Source organism: Rousettus aegyptiacus, unplaced genomic scaffold, assembly GCF_014176215.1.
Source record: "Rousettus aegyptiacus isolate mRouAeg1 unplaced genomic scaffold, mRouAeg1.p scaffold_m13_p_17, whole genome shotgun sequence".
NCBI classification, from domain to species: domain Eukaryota; kingdom Metazoa; phylum Chordata; class Mammalia; order Chiroptera; family Pteropodidae; genus Rousettus; species Rousettus aegyptiacus.
In genome coordinates, this window is record NW_023416292.1 from 5650378 (window position 1) to 5666562 (window position 16185).

The window sequence follows — 16185 nt, forward strand, 5'->3', positions numbered from 1 at the left end:
GCGCGTGAGTGCGTGGATTGTTTGTGAACCGGGCGGTATTTCCCTTCCTGCCGCAGCCCACTCAGGCATCCCAATCCCGCGCCAGAGCCGTGGATAGAACCCCAAGATGTAAATCGGAGAATGAAGCCCGTGTTTCCCCTCCCTCAAGCGCCAGCGCCCCGGTGGCCGTGCCTGGGACGCGTTGCAGGCTGCTCGGCAGTGGCCGGGGAAGGCCTGCCGGCCCCTCCAGCGCGTCTTCGCGGGGCCCTAGGGGCCGCGCCGAATCGTCCCAACATTATTCACAGCCCCGCGTCAGCGTTGGCTCGGGCCCTTGGCGCGAACCACCGGGTTTGGCTGCCTCGGCCCCGTCTGAACCCTGCGGGCCGCGGGCCAGAATCGAGCGCCAGGCCCCTCTCCCAACGCCGCCCGAGCCCGCACGGGCTCCTCCTGCTCGGCCCTCGCGCGGATCTTTAACGGTTGCGAAGCGAGGGCTTTGCTGAAGGTTTTGCAGACACGCGTGCGCCGGGGGCTCCCCGCATTCCCCACTACTCCCCTTCTCGAGCCGCTTGGGCTGGAAGGGCCCGCGCTCCACAAGGACGGGGGCGCGGGGAGCTTCCCCAGCAGGACAGTGCCTGGCGCCGCCAGGGGTCCGCCCTGACCGCCCGCTGGGTGCACTTCTGCGTCGGGGGGGGGGGGGGACCCGAGCGGAGGCAGCGGCCAGAGGGAGGAGCCGCACGCGGACGCCCTGGCGTCCCCAGGCACGCCCCTCAGGGCTCCAGCCGGGCGCGTTTCCAGATGTGTGCAGCTGTGCTGCGCGAGGCTTCCAGCGGGTTCTGGGTGGGGGCCGGCGCAGAAGCAGCGTGAGCGGGTGGGCAGCTTTGCCTCGGAGGGCTCGCGCTTGGCCACAGAGATTCTGGGGAGTTAAGAGCCTTTGAATGAGACACCGAAGACTTGAGTTGAGGATGGGTCTTGGTTCTACTATTTACCAGCTGCCCAATCCTGAGGAATACACTCCAGTTCTCTGTTTGTTTGTTTGTTTGTTTCTTGCCTGCAAATATAGCTATCATTTGAGTGCTTATTTTCCATGTATTTCACATATATTATTTTTTCTTCCCAACAATTTGCACGGTAGGTGTTATCCACATTCTGCAGATGACGTGGGACCTTGTCCAGGCAGAGTGGCTTGCCAAAGTTACACCACTGGTAAGTGGAGACCTATGACTTGAAACTGTCTCTAACTCCAGAGACTGTGCTACCTTCAGAAGTGAGAATGTAGATGGGTCACGAAGACCTTTTAAAATGTAAAAGAGTGGTAGGTACCTTCTCTTCTGACCTGCCCTGGGGTCAGTCCATGCCAGAAGCCTGACGGGGTCTCCTCCCCACCTCCACAGCAACACTGTCCGGGGTCAGTGGAGGTGCCAGAGGAGGGGCTCAGACTGGGGACCTCTGTCAGTCAGCCTGGCCTTCCTCTCTGACCCAGCAGCAGAAGGTGACCTTCCTTATTCCCCTCCACATGATCGATGGCCTTGAGAAGCAGAATGGGTGTCACCATTCTGGAGTTTTCTCCTGTGTTCAGAGGGGAGAAGCAGCCCTAGGAGGTCTACATAGTAACTCTGGACCGCCAGAGCCCAGTTTCTGGACACTTGGGGAGCTGGCAGTGCCTCAACTTCCTCATCTGTGGTGTAATATTCACTCTGCAGGTAAAATGAGTGGAATACTACTAGAGTGAGAAGGGCCTGGGTGTCAGAGAAATTTGGGTGCTAGTCTTTTGTAAAATGAAGTATGTTAGTAATAATACTAATGGTCTTGCCCGATCCCACAAGAGTTATGGTAAGGCTCGTAATGGATAATGGCTACACGAGGGCTTTGGAAGTGTGACATGCCCCACAAATGCAAGGTGGTGTTATTCAGATAGGGCACTGGAAAGGACAGGAATATAAAGATCAATGCCATCATGGAAACCTTCAGGCTAGCAGGGGAAATGAAATGACTATACAGTTAAAATATAAGACAATGCGTGCAGGTGTTACACAAATATATCCCCGTGCTGCTGATTATAGTCTTTTTGGAATAACAAAGAATGTGAACATATCTGTCTATATGGGCACCCTCTAATGTTCTTACTCCTAATACAGGAACTCCTTTTCCTCAAAATAGCTCTAGCCTGGTTGTCTCCCTCTTCAATTTATCTCCTTTCCATTAATTTGTGTCTACAGCAAGAATTCTTTTTTTTCCTGGGATGGTGATGGTTTAGTTTTCTAGCGCTGCTGTTAACAAATTACCACAAACATGAGAGAGAGGGGGAGAGAGGAAGAGAGGGAGAGAGAGAGAAAAAAAGAGAAAGAGAGGCAGCCCGTAGAGTTGACTTCGACTCCCAGTGACTCTATGAATGAGTGACGTCCACAATGTCCTGTCCTCGACAACCCTGCTCAGCTCCTGTGGACTCCCGCGCATGGCTTCTTTTATAGAGTCAGTCCATCTCATAATTGGTCTTCCTCTTTTCCCGCTGCCTTCTATTTTTCTCAGCATTGCTGTCTTTTCCAAAGAACCCCGCCTTCTCATGATGTGCGCAAAGTTAGGACAGCGTCAGTTTTGTCATTTTTGCCTCCAGTGATGTTTTAAGCTTAATTTGCTCTAGGACCTACTTGTTCATCTTTCCCATGGTCCAGGGTGTCTGTAGAGCTCTCCCCTAACACCATATTTCAAATGAGTCAGGTGTTTTCCTATCAGCCTTCTTCATGGTTCAACTTTTACATTTGTACTGAAAATACCACAAAATTAGTGTCTTAACATAATACAAATTCATCTTATAGTTCTGGAGGCCAGCAGTCCAAAATGTGTTTCCATAGCTTTATATCAAGGAATCGACAGGATTATGCTCCTTCTAGAGGCTCCGAGGGAGAATCTGTTTCCTTGCCTTTCCTTCATTTAGGAGGACACCTGCATTCTTTGGCTTATGGCCCCTTCCATCTTCAAAGCCATTGGTGTTCTTACATTGCATTACTTCAACTTCCGCTTCCACTGACATCTCTTTCTCTGATTCTGACTCCCTTACCTCCCACTTATAAGGACCCTTCTAATTACACTGGGCCTACATGGACCATTCAGGATAATTTCTTTTTTAAAAAAATCCATAACATAATCACACATGTAAAGTTTGTCTTGCCATGTAAGGGGACATACTCACAGGTTCCAGGGAATAATAGGATCTGAACAGATAGGGGGTTGGGGAAGAGAGGCACTGAGAGAAAAAAAAAAGAAATCTAGAGTCTCAATCAAAAAAAAATTTTTAAGGAGAAATATAAAATGTTCTTATCTTCTTTAATTAAGAAGTAACAGCAACTCTTTCTATAAATAATGAATTCTGAAAAAATATCTCTCAGTTTCTTACTATATTCATTAAACATCAGACTCCCTGTTATCAGGGAAGAAGAAACAATGAGTAAGGACAGACTCCACATAAAAGGAAGGGAGAAAGGTTTAGTATGTTGGCAGGTTGTAATATGTAAATTTAGACTACAATAGAAATGTAGGCTACAGCCCTTTGAAATGATTAGCTGTTAACAATTGTTCACAGCTCTTCAGCTGCTCTACTCTCCAATCCTTTGGTGCTATAGACTTCAGAACATTCTTAACGCATTAATAGAACCTTGGCTCCTTTTCCACAAGAAATAACCTAAATAAAAAGTAAAAATGGTGCTGCTCTGATTGAAGTGGGCACATGGAGGCCTCACACACTTTTGTCAAGTTCTAGGAACATGGTTTGAAATCTGTTCGGCGAGGTTATTTCTGAGTAAAATAATAAGTAAAGCTAGAAATTATCATTCGGAGTATAGAAATAGAACAGCATATTGTAAATTATTCTCCTGCTGCAGAAGCAAGGAATATAATATTCTTCCAAGAACTGGCTCTCATTCTGAGACTCGTTTTCCTCACCTCTGCCATATAGCATAGTCTCTTCTATGCCATCGATCTTATTTTAGTTATAAAAGGGCCAGTGGGCAATATGGTGGAAAGTTCACAGGCCCAGAAATTGGAGCCTGGATGGGCTAGGTTTGATCCATTCATTCATTCATTCATCATATATTAATGAAGCCCCTATGCTGGGCCCAGAACTGGTTTAGATGTTGGAGACATAATATTAACTGGGACCTAGTGTGGGCCTTTCAGTCTGGGGGAGAAGGGGACTAGAGTGAACAAGCCTGAAGGTTCTGCATGGGCTACCTGGAACACAGTGTTGGATAGGATTCTATGTCAGGGGCACAGGGAAGGCCTGGAACGGTTTCTGGGGAAAACGGTGGATGTGTAAGCCAAGACCTAAAGACAGCAGGAGTTATCAGTAGAGGTTGGGGCTGGGGCTGGGGCTGGGGCTGGCTGGGATCATGGAGTCAAATGCTCAAACCCCATATGGAGGAGCGAGTAGAGAGGGGCGCATGTTGGACAGCGAGCAGAGCTAGACGATGCTGGCGGCCTCGAAGCCACTTCAAGGAGCTCTTTCTCCCGAGCTAGGGAAACCATCACGAGGTCCAAGGAGGACACTGCCATGGTCTGTCGTGCTCCCCGCTGGCAAACTTCTTGATCTTGGACAATGTACTTTCCCTGTTGTCTCATCAGCGCCTGACTGATCCCTAAAGTCGTTTCCTGCTCTGACCTTGAAAGCCTTTAAGCAGCGAAAACCTCAGCCCCACCCCCTCCGCCCCGCCCCAGCCTATTAGTCGGGTTCTCCGTGAACTATGCGTTCTCAGGGGCCCTTCCCCATGTCCTGGGCCTCCAGTCAGAGCGATTTCTGAAAGTAAGAGGTCGAGGGGACTTTGCTCGAAGTGGAGCCAGTGGGCGAGGGGTGGCCCAGCGGAGGGGCGGTCAGAACGAGCGCGGCCGGCGGAGGCCCAGGAATACGCGCCGGGTAGAAGCGCGGGGAGCGCGGACGCCGCACTGCCTCCCAGCCGGCCAGGAATCCTTCCCACACCCCGGGCCGCGACCGCAGTTCATGCTGCTTATCGCGTCTCTGGGGCCTCAGAGGAAGGCTGCCCGGCCGGGACGGCTGAAATCCGCCCATTGTTCCCTCCGGGGCCAGAAGCAGCAGCCCCGCCGCCCCAGCAGCCGGAAGCTGGGGCCGGACTTCAGGCCTGGGGGCCGCCTAGGGTCTGCGCAGGCGCAGGACGAGCTTGTCGGGGCGGGGGGCGGGGAGAAAGACCGGCGCAGTCTGGGGTTCTGCGGCCCGCGGCTGCCCTCTGCTGGAAGTTGGGCGCCGTGGCACGGCTGCTTCCACCTAGCTGCCCGCCGGCGCTGGCTGGGCGAGGACTGGCCAATCCAACCCGGGAGACCAGCCAAGTGCTGTGTTTTTCCAGGTCCACTCAGGGCCAGGGGAACCCTGTGTGTTTGTTGGTAGGAATGGATTACTGGAAAACTAGACGGAAGGTACCCTGCACATAGGCATGTACTGTATTGTTTGGGAGTCAACAGACGGTAAAGTGAATGTCAGGTGACAGCAGTGCTGGGAATCACCAACCCCCTTCGTCCTGGCCTTGGCTGTTCCCTGACCTTGAGCAAGGCACTGCAGGGCAAACAGCTCTGCTTCTCCGGGTAGGGGGAGGAGGCAGCAGAGGAGTCAAGACTTAGAAGTAAGAGCTAGCCTGGCCCAGCTCACGAATTCCACCAAAGATATCACCTACCCGAGCCAGCCCCACGAAGGCATAAAATGCACGGACTAGTAACACTTCCAGAGAGGAGAGCTCTCTGCAAGGCAGGGATGAGGGTGGAAGGGTCGCTGGGGACCTGCCCAGTCATAATGTCTTAAGGGCAATCCAACACTGAGAAGAGTGGACCTCACAGTGGAATGCGAATTATGTGCCCTAGTCTGATTAGAGATCCACACCACACACAGTTCTCTTTAAATTCATCCTCACCAGCTGGGTGTGTGGAGTCCTCCCCTAATTCCTTATTCTGAGCTGCCTTGATCTTCTTGGGTCTCACCCCTTACTTATCTCAAGCAGTCACTTTGGAATGTTTTCTCTCTGAGATGTTAAGATGCATCCGGATCTTGTCACTGGCCTCTGCCCCTGTGCAATTACGCCTGTATTTCCAGGGCTGCTGCTGGGGAATGGCTTCTTTAGGGTGTCTCTCTTTTACATGCCCTCCCAGCTCCTGGCTCCAATCCACTGATGGACGTCATCCAGTGCCACCAGTGTGGCTTTTAGTGCTTGGTTTTTGGTGGGAGGGAGAGCAACTTCAGGAATGAAGGTATGAACTGACAAAGGTCTCACCACTTTTGCAGAAGTCACGCATTGCATTGGAGAACACTTCCTTTCTGTAGCCTCTGAACATTCACCCTGGCTGCAGATACTGGGGTTTTGCTATATATATAAAACCCCACCACGCCTGGTCTGCATGTTATCAAAACACTTCATGACGGAGGTTACTGTAAGGATTTCCTGTGGAGGAAGATGTCAGAACATGGGTCTGGAAGGTTCACAGTGTGGACTCTGTAATGGTGATACCGATGTTCCATGTTCTTCAAGTAATGTCTAGACTGAGGTGACCTCATTGGGGATCTGGCACATAGCCCTTGTCACACATAATGGCAAATTGAGACCCAGAGAGGGGAAGTGACTGGTCTATGTCACTCAGAAAGTTGGTGACTGAGCTAGAATTAGATCCCAGATCTCCTGACACCCTGTTTATTCATTTATTACACATATTTCTTGAGGACCTACTATGTGCCAGGTGCTATGCCAGGTGCTGGGGGCGCAAGTGTGAGCAAAACCAGTGCCTGCATAGAGCTTATATCTTCTGTGTGTATGTAGGGAGATAGTGGGTTAACAAAAACAAACGTCTCATAATACTGTGTCGTTAGAAGTGCTGTGAAGCTCTGCGCTTCTGTTCTGTCTTTGGAAGGAAGGGTTTGGGACTCAGGAGGAGAAGCTAAATCTCACATTCACTCATTAAATGAATATCAAGGATGCCTCGCTGCATTGGGTCCTATGCGGTTCACACACATATAAGAGCAGGATCTACCTTTAAAAGCTTGACACTCACCTAGGCAGACAAGATATGCCTCTCTGCATCTTTACATCTATGTCTGTAATCCTTATGCTCATTGCTTTCTTCTCCCAATCTCTTACAAAAAGGAGGTTTATAGAAAACTCTAATTCTGAAATGATGCACATCCCTTCTTCCAAAGGCATCTCAAACCCAGTCACTGCTACTGACTTATTGATGGACATAGTCCAGTGGCCTTGGGGAGGCAGTGGGCAGCCCCGCCAATGGCCTGCAATAAGGAGAGACAGCCCAGCATCGGCCTGCTGTCAATAATAGAACAAAAGCTACCAGCGCCTGCAGGATCAAAGCGCAGGAGCAAGAGTGTCTCTGGATTAAATAGATCAGCAGAGCAGGTGGTGGACACCATGGGCTTTCTGGGAGGCAAGTCTGGGCTGCAGAGGCACCTGAGGCTGCAGAGAGGATGTCTGCGCATCATGGGGTTCCTTCTATGCCTTCCCTGGAAGGGGGCTCTTCCCTCCATCCTTCCTCTCCACTGCCCCACCCCAAAGTCTAAAGAGATGGGGTTGGAGGGCAGGGAGCAAAAGGGAAAAAAGACTGCAGGAGGAGAAAGGAGAGTAGACCCCTGAGCTGAGGCCTACGCCTCCCCTCCTGTACAATGAGAAAGCCGAAATGGTCTCGAACTTTCTTCCCTCTTTCATAAACTGCATTTCTCTAAAAGGAGGCAGAAAGGAGCTGTCGCTTAGGCTCCCTGTCCAGTTACTTCTAAGCCAGGCAGAGTGATTGCATAGCTATCCTTGGCAGTCCCTGAAATGCAGTCTGCGAACCCCCATTTTGGAGTGGGGGGCGGGGACCCAGTAGGAAGGCAGGCGGGAGAACTATGTTGTTTAGTTCCTCACCTGCCTGCTCCCATTTGCCAGTGGAGAAGCCAGCAGCAGCCTTAGAGTAATTGTTTTGGATCAATTAGTATTGAGATTTTTATCTTAAAAATATTTTGAGGCGTTAATGTTAATGTATGTACCTTTAAATACATATGCGGTTATAGAGTAGAAGCCCCTTGTGGTGTGAGCTGCTCCAGGCAGGGTCACAGATGTTTATCTCAGTGAAAAGGAGCTCCAGGGCCCTCGATCACTCCTTGTGACAGTGTGTGTGTGAGTGCGCCACCCTGAATCGGCTCAAATCTGTTTTGTGTTTCCTCCCTGTGAGCCAGAGGAGGAGGTAAGTAAGTGTATCTTTAGAGGAAGAAATGTGTCAGTCAGGAAATAACTCATTTTACTAGTAGAAAGTCATTGGAAACTCGTCCTTTTGTGTATGAGCACAGGGGTTTATAGGCAGGTGAGGAGTCACAGAACAGTGAAGGGACAACTGTCACTAAGGACAGAAAGCCCCGTGTTTGATATGAACCCAGGACTCGCACACGGAATCCAGTGCAGGCGAGTACACATACGCACAGCTCCACGCGGGCTCCGCACCTCTGGACACCAGTGGGCACTGAACTACCTCGCAGATTCATTCAGTGTAGGGCAGAGACTCAGAGTTATGGGTTCGACTGTGCCCCCCAAAAGATATACTCAAGTCCTAACCCCTGGCACCTGTGATGTGGCTTATTTGGAAATAGGTCTCTGCAGATGTACACAGGTTAGGATGAGGTCATACTGGAGTAGGATGGGCTCCGATCCAACGTGACTGGTGTCCTTATATGAAGAGAAGAATTTGGACAGACAGACACAGAGGGAGGACAGCCATGTGAAGACAGAGGCAGGGACTGGAGTGATGCCACCACGAGCCAAGGAACACCTGGGGCTCCCAGAAGCCGGAAGAGGCAGGGAAGGGCCCTTCCCTGGAGGGTTCGGGGGCGCATGGCCCTACACCACCTTGGTTTTGGACTTCTAGGTCCCGAACTGGGAGAGAATAAGTTTCTGTTGTTTTAAGCCACCTACTCTAGAAGGGCCCACAAAGCTGTACAACCCAACACCTGCGGAGATGCCGGTCACCCAGCTCCCAATCCTTTCTTGACAAACACCTGGAATTTGTGAGATAAAGTTTGAAGATGAGGAGGAGGTGCTAACTATAGCCTATGTTAATGAGGTTTTATATGACAGCAATACAGCTCATAATACCAAGCAAAAAAAAGAATATTTTGACTCATGTAACCTAAAGTCTGGAGGATATGACTTCCTCAGGCGTGGATGGGTTTAGGACTTCCACGACGTCATTGGGCCTTTGTCTTTCCTATTGTGAGCAAGTGCTCTCCTCGTGGTGAGTGTGGTGAATACCAGTGACCTAAGGCTGACATCCTACCGGATTAGCAACTCCCAGAAGAATAAAATTTCTTTCCCAACAACTTTGGCAGCCAAGTCCTACAGAAGGATCCGATTGGCTGGTGGTCACATGTCTATCCCTGATGCAATTACTGTGGCCAAGATATTCTGATTGGCCAGGCCAGGGTCCTTTGCACACCTCCGAAGAAGGACTGGCCCTGTCGAAACTACTTGGAGCGGATTCCCCACCCCCACAGAAAAGGGGGTTATTTTACCAGAAGAAGTGGGGAGATCGGTTCCAGACAGGCAACACAATAGCAGCTCACTACACAGTCTAAACCCTGGCTACACATCCGACTACATGAAGCAAATTATTTATCCTAATTGTGCATCAGTTTCTGAAAGACAGGTAATACTCTTAGTGTATAGAATGTTTACAGATGGATAACTCAGGGGCCAGTGGTCAAGAAGGCACCGGGAGGTGCAAGGTGATAAGGATTCTACTCAGCTGTCACCCAGACACAGACATTGTCTTTGAGGGAAACCACAGAAGAGTGATTCCTCTCCCTGAACCTCATTATCTTGGTAACCACCTGAGGTAGCAGAGAGCTGTCCTTGGAAAACAAAGACACGCAGATGGCCAGAAAGAGCAGGGACTAAGGTTTGCAATCCCACCCTTCCTTTCTCCCCGCGTGGGACCTCATGACCACATGCTTGTACGCAGAACACAAGGGCGGGCATCAACTAGGTGGGCCTTGAGGACACACACTGTGTGACCCTCTTTCCTCCGCCCACCTCCAATCCAGCATGAGCAGCAAATAAGATTACAGAAGGCACAGAAAGCAGCATTCGGAAATGTAAGATAAACGTGCACAGGGTAATTGAATAGCATTCTGCTGAAAAACGAGCTCTCAGAGTTGATCATTGAGACTATGCTTTACCAGGGGGGCTCTCCCCTGCCTCTTTGTGCAGACGCGACAGCTTTAACCCTTTGGGAGACTCTGCTAGGGGAAGGTAAGTTTTGGCTTTATGTGAGGACTCCTTGGCACAGAATGCTGATGGAATGAGCTGCCCAAGTGGTAGACGGTGGGGAGCTCCTTGTCCCTGGCAGTGTTCAAACTGAAGATGGAGGGGAAGGGGTGAATCCTGGGCTTGATAATGGGCCTATTGGTGCCCACATTCTGATCCTACCATTCTGATTCTTTAGACTCAGCAGTCAGGTATCCACGGAGAACATCCTATATTGACAGCACTGAGCTCAGTACCACAGGATAAAAACACAAATACATAATAATAATGCAGCAAACAGTTTATATAGCACTTAGTAGGTGCCAAACATTGTCTTAGGTGCTTTCCACATAGGAGTTAATTTGATTCCAGCAACAACCGTAGGAGGTAAGTATTACTGTTCTCCAGGCTTTACAGTGGAAGAGACTGAAGCACAGAGAGCCTAAGTAACTTACCTACGTTCACATGACTCGCAAGGAGGGGACAGGATTCAGACTCAGATGACAGGACAAAGGATATAATATACACAGTGATAACGCTATCCCTATTCACTGTCTCGTTGGGGAGAGCAATATCTGAAGGTTTGAAAATGGGGAGATAATGGATGAGACCCCTAGTTGAAGAGGTACCTGACCCTTTTTGTCAGTCCTTCGCCTCCAAAACCTAGCCTTTCTCCAGCCACCCTCAGAGGGGGCTGAGGATGGATCTTGTTCCCCGAAACCATTATTCACAACAGTGCTGGCAAGTGACCCCCTCCAAATCCACCTCTCTCGCCCTATTTTTCTCCTTTCTCTGGTTATTGTAATTATTTGGGAATTTACAGAATAATCTGTCACCAAGTCCTCCAGAACAAATTGAATGTCAGGTTTATAAAACAACCTAATAAAGCAGATGGCATTACCCACTGGTAAATCTCTTCCCCATTTCCTGCCCCACCCCCTCCCCACTCAGTGTTTCTCAGAAAGCTGACAGATTACCCATTTATAGGCAGATTAATCCTGAACAGTATAAACATGGGAAGAAAATTACACTTTCTTGTCTCCATAATTGATAAGAAGGACGCATTAATCTATAAAGCCCAGAGGAAAGGCCCATCTGTCTGCCCAGGCAGACATGGGGGTATCTGGGAAGGAAGGACGCCTGTCTATCTCTCTGTCTGTCTGTCTGCCTTTTTATCAGAAACCACTTTCCCAGGAGCTTCCCTCTCTCCCCTGGCCCTAGAAGCTGGGTACCTGCAACCTGAGACAGCCCCCATCCTTGTCCACAAGGCAGGCATGGTTCAAGGCCCAACATTCCAGGATTCAAGGACGAGGGTGTAGGCTCTGCCACTGGCTTGCTTCTTTCCAGAAGCTCCGACAATTGAGATATCTATTAGCTTCACTCTGGTGATTCCCTAGTTTGCCTCGTGTGACCACTGACTGGCCCTTAAGGAGATTCCAAGAGGAATTTGTACAATAATATTTTGATTTGATTCCCTCCTCACTCTTTACTCTCACTTTAAAACTTTTTGCCAATTTACACACTTCTCTCTCCCGCCCCCCCTTTCTCCTCTTGCAGTACCTTCCCTGGTAGAGGCAGCTGTGAGGCATTAATTGTCTCCTTGAAGCCTGTCAGAGCTGTCAGGGAATGTCACACTGGCCAAATCCTCTCTCTGCAGAGGCACGGGGTGGAGGGGGCATTTCTAAGGAAACTCTGCTCCGGAAACAACCATCCCCCTCCTAACTCAGAGATGAGGGACAGCTACTGACAACAAACACCCTCACCCTCACGCCCACCCTTACCGCACCCCCCACCCATTTGAAAAATTTAGGAAAGGCTCCTTCTGTCACTATGCCTAGGGTGGCTTGAGGTGGGGATGGAGGGAGCTTGGCAGGTAGATAGATTTATTTAAAGTAGGAAAGAGGGAAATCCTAGCAGATCCCAATTTGACCAGTAGGACCCTGTGGCCAGTAGGACCTTGAACAAGAGAGGGAGGAGATAAAATGAGGATGCGGAAGGAGAAAGGCAGAGAAGACAACCAGAAAATGCAGAGGGATCTGGAGAAGGAAAGATGGGAGATGGAATAAAGGAAAAATAGAGAAGTCTATGGCAAGAGCTCGTCATTCTTGCCTTCGGGATGGGCGGCATCTCTTAGGGTCTGGGAATGTCTGTACCCTTAGCCTCTACCATGCTACTTCCCTCCAGAGCACAGCAAGGGTGCTGGCCTCCAGACAGGTGGGCACATTCTTGCTGTGCCCCCCTTTTGGACTTTGTGTGGAGGTGTCCAGACTTCTGATGAATAACAGAAACCTCTCATGGGTATATTGTGCTTCACAAACACTTTCCACAGCCCTCACCCCAGAATGCAGACTAGCTTTGTCTGGACTAGGGAGGGAGCTGGAATGTGGAAGCACATTCCATGGACCAAAATGTGGTCACCCAGGGCCACTTCTTTCTGTTGGGGATTAGTGGACACGGAAGTGCTCCCAACAAACGATCCAGTCTTTGCCTTTGGAGTCCAAGCTCTTTGCACAAATGACACATGCTGCTCCTGGCTGGATTTTGAGGATGGCTATCCCCCAGAGCCTCCCAGACTGAGTCCCTAGGTACACTAATGGCCCTTGAGCTATTCTTTAAATGCCATAGTTAAATACATTTGGAAGGTGCTGGACCAACAAAATTAAACAATGTCATTTCCTCCATTTTACTTTTGGTATTTTTTGCTTTCCTTCTTTTCTCTACTCTGGCTGAGTTTTATTTGCTTCTTTCTGCATTTTCTTTTCGCTTTCTATATTATAAAGCATTGGTTGTGGGTTTGATACAATCCCAGTGAAATTGTAAAAACCAACTCATTTTGGTTTCATGCTTTTCTTTTTAAAATAAATGATTAAATTCTACATATATGTTTTACAAATTGACAATTATAACTTTAAAGGAGAACAAAATTAGTGACTCTGACCCTAGGGTCTTGAAAGCTTGGAGGTAAAATCATTCCATTTTCACTTACTAATGTTAATAAAAATCATTGCACCATGAATTGTATAGTAATGATATGTAAATTATCTAGAGAAACCAACAAAGCACTTAATTTTAGCCCCTTAAATGTAGTAATTAATGCTGGATGAACATCTAAGGTTTGAAGGGTTAGTTTTAATAGGTATAAGTTTTGGTGATAAAATAAATTCCTCTACTTATTCTGTTTCTAAGAGTCTCAAACCACTGCAAACAATTAACTTGTTACTATTTCAACAGTCAGCTTTTGTGTCTTTCTAATAGGGAAAACTGAACTTCTTCATTCTGCCACTGTATCTCCATAAAGTGACAAACCAGAATCAGTCCCCCATATGCTGTTCAATGAGCAAGGCTGGTTCTTTCGTTTATTTTATTTTATTTTATTTTTGTTTTTGTTTTTAAATTCACAAAGCTGTGTGCTAGATGGCTTCAGGAGATACAGGGAAAGGGAGAGTGCTGTTCCTGACCTGAAAAACACAACACAGAATGGCAAAACACCTGTCTCCTGAAGACACCATTAAGGATCTCTCAAAACACAGCCAGCTGGTTTATTTTTATTTTTTATATTTTATTATTATTTTTTTAAAGCTTATGAGAAGTGAAAGAGCACTAGAGAGTGAAAAGCTGGGTTCAAGATGTGTCGTGCCTCATGGCTTTGTTCACACTGGCCCCTGGGCCTGGACCGCTTCCTCCACGCTCTGTTCTACATACCTGCCGAAGTCCATTCCTGACATCTCTTTCCCTTCACCAACTTAGTAGAATTGACTGCTCCTCTTCTGGGCCCTCTCCGTATCTGCTCCACACTTCTATTAACACCTTACTGAATTTTTATTTTATTCCATGTTGGCAGATTCAAGAGCCAAGAGGCTTATTGAACCCCACATAGGATAAACTCAATGAAAGAACACCTGGACTCATCATAATCAGAATGATGAAAACTTAAGCAAAGAAAATCTTTGAAAGCAGCTAGAGAAAAAACTACACAGACACAAGAACAAAAGTTCTAACTGAAACAAGTTTTCTCATTGGACACCCTGAAGGTCAGCAGACAATGGAACAACATCTCTAAAGTGCTGAAGAAAAAGAACTGTCAATCCAGAATTCCATATCCAGAAAATATATTCTTCAGGTATGAAGTTGAAAATAAGCTATTTCTAGATAAAGGAAAACCAAGAGAATTTGTCACTAGAATACCCATTATGTAAGATTTGTTAAAGAAAATTCATCAAATCTCAAAGAAGGCTGGAAAGGAGGGATAGAGGTACAAAAACAGAGAGGAAAATAGAAAACAAATAATAAAATGGAAGAACTAAATCTAATAATTACATTAAATGCAAATAATTTAAACCCTTCAATTCAAAGGCAGAGATTGACAGAGTGGATTAAAAAGCAAGTCCCTCCTGTATGCTGCCTTCAAGTGACACACTTTAAATACACAGGTAGGTTTAAAGTAAATAGGTAACATGCAAATAACAAGAATAAGAAGGCTAGAATGACTATTTTAAAATCAGAAAAAATAGGCTTCAAGATAAAGGGTATCACTAGATATAAAGAGAGATATTTCATAATGATGAAAGGGACAATTTATCAGGAAAACAATGATTATAAACTTATATAAACCTAATAACAGAGCCATTTCGATTTTAGGAATAAAAACAACAAAAAGAAATGAACTTTAACATGGATGAATCTCAAATCATTATATGTAGTGAAGAAGAAATACATCTATATAATCCTATTTATATAAAATTCCAGAAAATGCACATTAGTGTATCATGACAGAAAACAGATCAATGGTTTCTTGGAGACAGAGGCGGAAGGAGGGATGGAGCACAGCAAAAGTTTTGGGAGTGATAACAGTATTTGTTATCTTTATTGTGGTGATGGTTTTATTTGTATGCACAATTATCAAAACTTAACAAATTGCACACTTTAAGTATCTGTAGTTTAATGTACTTCGATTGCATCTCAATGGGGTTGAACAAAAATGAATTATTTTAGAAAGTCATGTACTGACAAACAGAGACTCATGGACATGAACTACAGACTAGTGGTTACCAGAAGGTAGAAGTGGGGGGATGGGAGAGGTAAAAGGGGTAAAGTGGATCATATATGTGGTGACAGAAAGAAATCTAACTATGGGAGGTGAACACACAGTGTAAATAGTATATGCCTTACTTTTAAAGTGTGTAACTGAAACTTATTGGATTTCATTAACTAATGTTACCGTAAAAAATAAATTAATTAATTTTTTAAACAAGTTATGTACTAACTCTTCTAATTCCAATCCAATACTACAGATTCTTCCTCTTATGTTTCTTTCTTTCTTTCTTTCTTTCTTTCTTTCTTTCTTTCTTTCTTTCTTTCTTTCTTTCTTTCTTTCTTTCTTTCTTTCTACCTTATTCTTCCACAGGTATTTTTTTCCAATAGGTTCTCAACTTCTCTGGTTCTCAAAAACATCAACATATTTACTCATTTGCTCATTATTATAATACATGCAAAATAGTTCTGGAATTGCTATACCTATACCATTACCAAAACAATACTGTTAAAATTCAGAATTTCTTTGCAGTTCTTATTTTTAGAATCTGCCTCACTCAGGGTGTAGCCCAAATACTGAGCCCCAAAAGTAGATTGATTTTTTTTCCTTCTGTATAGTTATCTCATCGGTTTGATAAATACACAGGTCCATTCGTTTCTGTTTATATTCTGTTTATATTGATTATTTATTTTTTGTATAATAAATATTTACATGGGCGAAAAACCAAAACTATACAAAAAACACATATAGAGAAGTTTCTCTCCTTTTCTCAGCATTTCATCCTTTTTTCAACTCATTCTCTGCAGGTAACCAATTTCACTGGCTTCTAATTTATCCTTCCTCTGTTTCTTTTGCAAAAATGGGAATGTTTTCTTATTTCACCTTCTTTCTAACAAAAATATAACATGC

At 46.5% G+C, this 16185-nt stretch overlaps 1 long non-coding RNA gene across 2 annotated transcripts in view; it reads left to right on the forward strand.

Moving 5' to 3' along the window:
• The window catches only part of LOC107513501, a 55073-nt gene that overhangs the window by 30202 nt on the left and 8686 nt on the right, over positions 1–16185 (forward strand). For both annotated transcript variants that reach the window (XR_001597555.2, XR_001597556.2), the window contains exons 2-3: positions 1112–1182; positions 14086–14364. This is a non-coding gene — a long non-coding RNA (uncharacterized LOC107513501). The remainder of the gene's footprint in view (positions 1–1111; positions 1183–14085; positions 14365–16185) is intronic.